Below are 4,690 nucleotides of genomic sequence, written 5' to 3' on the forward strand. Positions count from 1 at the left end.
CAAACTGCCTAGGCTCCCCCAACTTTTAAATAGGGTACAGATCTAAACAGAATTCTCAATAGAAGAATCTCAAATAGCTGAGAAACACTTAAAGAGATATTTGATATACTTAGCCACCAGAGAAATGAAAATCAAAACTACTTTTATATTCGATCCTACACCTGTCAGAATGGTTAAGATCAATATCACAAGTGATTGTTCATTCTGGCGAGAATGTGGAACAAGGAAAACACTCCTCCATTTCTGTTGGGAGTGCAAGCTTGTACAGCCACTATGGAAATCAATATGGCGTTTCCTTAGAAAGTTGAGAATTGATCTACCCAAAGACTCAGATATACCACTCTTGGGCACATCATCCCACCACAAAAACATTTGCTCAACCATGTTCATTTCAGCTTTATCCATAATAGGCAGAGCTGCAAACAATCTAGATATCCCTCAACAGAAGAATAGATAAGGAAAAGTGGTTATTTACACAGTGGAATGGAGTATTACTCAGATGTTTTAATAAATGACATTATAAAATTTCCAAGCAAATAGATGAAACTAGAAAAAAAATTATCATGAGTGTGGTAACCCAGACCCAGAAAGACAAATATGGTATATATCCACTTATAAATGGATATTAATCATTAAGTAAATTATCAAGCTACAATCTGTAGACCCAGAGGGATTAAGAAAAGAGGAATAATTGGGGTGTGGGAGCATGGATTTCACTGACAGAGGGAATACAGTAGATTTTATGGGTGAGCTGGGGCAGGTGGGGACAGTAGGAGGGATAGAGGATGGTAGGATTGATGAGAGAGATGACTAGAATTTGGGGGCTATTGAAGGTGGGAATCTAGTGCAGTAGAAACTCCTGGAATCTGTTAGATGATGCTAATGTTGACTCCTAGTAATGGAAGATACATTTTAACTGCTCGTCTCTTGTAGCCAGGTGAGGCTTCCACTGATAAGACTGGGTAACATTCAATTGAGTTGTTGGCCATCAGGGGTCCCATGGAAATTCCCAGACAATTCAAGATGTTGCTAAGACAAAGGGTTGCTCTCTTCAAACTGACAGCAGAGCCCCATTGCCAAGGATGACACCACACAACTCACTGAAGGTGTGAAAGTCATGGTGGTACCTACCCAGAACTTTACCCCTACATTCTAGTCTCTTTCGTGTGGTAAGGTGCTCTGCAGGCTACCGGGAAAAAAAAAATGTGGACCTCACCTCAACTTAGGCACAAAACTTTGGCCTACAATATGTCCTGCCTCCAAAATATGCCAGGCAATGGTGGCACATAACTTGAGGAAGTAGCCAACCAATGTCTGGTTTGACTTAAAACCTACTTCACAAGAAGGAACCCATATCTGAAACTGCATGAGTAGTCAAGAACCAGAGACTAGATTGTAGCACAATTAATAAAAACCCAGAGATAGATATTGAGGTTCAAAATGGAGGCAGAAAGGCAAAATAGCCAGCCATTGGCTCTTATCTTTACCTCAATCTGAAATGGTGATCCAGCCTCCAGGAATCTCAGAATGAGACTGTGCCTAGGAGCTGTCCCCTCCTCTCTAGTGCTGGAATTAAAGGTGTGTACCACCAACTACCAACCAGTTTCTATGGCAAACTAGTGTGGCTACTGGGATTAAAGGTGTGTGTCACCACTCCTGGATTTGTAAAGCTAACCAGAGTAGCTGTTTTACTCTCTGATCTTCAAGCAAGCTTTATTTTTTAAAATATAAATTAAATACCACTATACTAGATAGCCCAGAAACCTGCTTGACCAAACACTGTTGATCAAAAAAAATTAATAAAATTATTCCTAATAATATTTTGCTATACTAATAGATCACTAACTTATCCAGTCTTCATCAGAGAGGCTTCCTCCAGCAGCAGATGGAAACAGAGATCAATAGCCAGACATTATGTGGAGAGAGAGTCTAAATGAGAGGTTTCCATAAAATGTCTCCCCTTAGATCTCAGGGAATCCCTCTGGCTTAGTTAGGGTTTCTATTGCTGTGAAGAGAAACCATGATCACAGAAACTTTTATAAGGGAAAACATTTAATGGGGGCTGGCTTACAGTTTCAGAAGTCTAGTCCATTATTGTCATGGCAAGAAGCAAGGCAGCATGCAGGCAGATATGGTGCTGGAGAAGGATCTAAGAGTTCCACATCTTGATCCTTAGGCAGCAGAAGGAGACACTATGTGTCACACTGGGTGTGGCTTGAGCATATATGAGACATCAAAGTCTACCACCAAAAATGACACACTGCCTCCAACAATGCTATACTGCCTACTACTGCCACTCCTTGGAGAAGGCGTTTTCTTTCAAACCACCACATCTTCTGAAGAAGAGACAGAAAAAAATGTAAGAACCAAAGAGAAGGGAGGACACCAGGATAATAAGGTCCTCTGAATCGACTAAACAAGGTGCATATGAACTCACAGATACCAAGACAGCAAGCACAGGACCTATATGGGTCTGTATCAGGTCCTCGAAGTATATTATAGCTATTAGCTTAGTATTTTTATGGGGCTCCTGAATGAGAACAAGTCGATCTCTGACTCTTGTACCTACTCTTGGAACTCATTCCATTTTGTTGGATTGCCATAAACAAATTCAATATGATAGTTTTTGCTTCATTTTCTTGTATTTTATTTTGCTAGGTTTGGTTGTTATCTCTAAGAAGTCTGTACTTTTCTGATAAGAGACAGAATGAAAGTGGATCCAGAGATGAGGGGAGGTAAAAAGGAACTGGAGGAGTAGATAAAGGGAAAGCTATAACCAGGATATATTGTATGAGAAAATAATCTATATTCAATAAAAATAAATAATCAAATATTTTTTTAAAAAAACAAGAAGAATAAAAGAAATCAAGGTGAGCAACCATGGGAAGTAAGCTCGTAAGCATCACTCCTCCATAGGCTCTGCATCAGCTCCTGCCTCCAGGTTCCCATCCTGCTTGAGGACCTACCCTGACTTCCTTTGATGATGAACAGTGATGTGGAAATATAAGCTAAATAAACTCTTTCCTTCCCTAGTTGCTTTTGGTCATGGTATTTCACCACAGCAATAATGACATGAACCGAGACAAATAACTACCAAAGACAAATAAATACTTTTATAAGTATTCAATATCTCTCACCATTAGAGAAATGCAAATTAAAACATCTTTGTGATGTCATATCCCCTCATTTTGAACAACAGCAAATACTGATGTGGGTTGCGGGTAAGTAGAACACATAATCATTGCCCTTAGGAATATCAACTGATACTATGGAAACCAGAATGGAGGGAGGTGCCTCAAAAAGCTGTAAAGTCTCAAACCCTGGGACAAATGACTCAAGTGCCTATTTAACATATCAAAGTGTTAGGCTAGCATCAGGTTCTGCTAGCATCCCTCAATCCCTACCTGGTACAGGGTATGGCTCCTTTACCCAGCCCTCTACACTAAACTCTCTAGCCCAGGAGCGGGGTTGCCCTTTCTCCAGAGTCCTTCCCTATATAATCCAGCCATTTTGGTTACCCACATTTTTTCCTTTTACCTTTTACACTTTTGGCTGCTGCACCTAGTTCTCCTCTCTCCCCTCTTCCTTCCTGTTTTCATTTTGCTGACCTTCACCTGGAGGTCTACTTGCAAAAACTGAAATTCCCCCAGTCTACTCACGCTTGAGGATATCATAAGACCAACAAGGTTGGGAGGAAGCATTTTGCTCTCTGTCCTATTCTACTTTCTGCAAATATATATCCTATTGCTCTATTCACTCCCTTCTTTCCCCAAGATGATAGAAACATTTCTCACAAGGATTTTTCTCTCTTCCCAGGACTTCTTAGTTCTAAACCCACAGGACCAGGTAGATATTCCTATCAGGCTTACTTTAGACTTCAGCTTCTTCAAATGTGGGCTGCCATTCGACAAGGCATCACATGACAGAATGTGAGGGTCAAAAGATTGGCAAAAATAAAAGGCTTCTGAACAAATAACAAATAACAGCCAAAAGTTAATTTTGTGTTCACACATTCTGAGCAGAGTTTGTTCCTGTGTGCTGTGTGACCTCACAGCATCTTAGGTTCTGAACACACAACTCAATGAATGCTGCCAATGACTCTTGGCTAAGATTTTAGACTATTGTGTATTATGAATTGTAATATTTTGCTGTATATACAGTTTTCTGCTCTTACAGGAACACAGTGGCTCCGTTATGGAAAACAAAGACTGTTCATATTCTTTTGCCATCATATTTTAGCATGTTAGCATGAAATTACTATATCTTTGGATTTTATCATATTTAAATTTCTATTTTTTAAATTGGTGTTTGGTGCTAGGGGTGTTACTCATTTGACAGGGTGTTTACCTAACACTGCAGTTTAGTTCAATTCCCAGCACTGCATGACACAGGTATGGTAGCATAGGCTTATGAGCCCCATACTCAGGAGGCAGAGAGGATGGACAATCAGAGTCCAAGGTCATTCTCATCTACAAAGTGAGTTTCAGATTAACCTGAGCTACCTGGGACCTTGTCTCAAAATCAAATAAATAAAAATAAAAAGATACATAAATAAACTGGTTGATTGTTTGGTTGCTGAATTGAGTTTCATTAAAAATCATTCAATGAACGTTGATTAATCCCAGTACTCGGGAGGCAGAGGCAGGCAGATCTCTGTAAATTGGAGGCCAACCTGGTCTATAAGAGCTAG

The sequence above is a fragment of the Microtus ochrogaster genome, unplaced genomic scaffold (assembly GCF_000317375.1).
Source record: "Microtus ochrogaster isolate Prairie Vole_2 unplaced genomic scaffold, MicOch1.0 UNK43, whole genome shotgun sequence".
In the NCBI taxonomy this organism is placed as follows: domain Eukaryota; kingdom Metazoa; phylum Chordata; class Mammalia; order Rodentia; family Cricetidae; genus Microtus; species Microtus ochrogaster.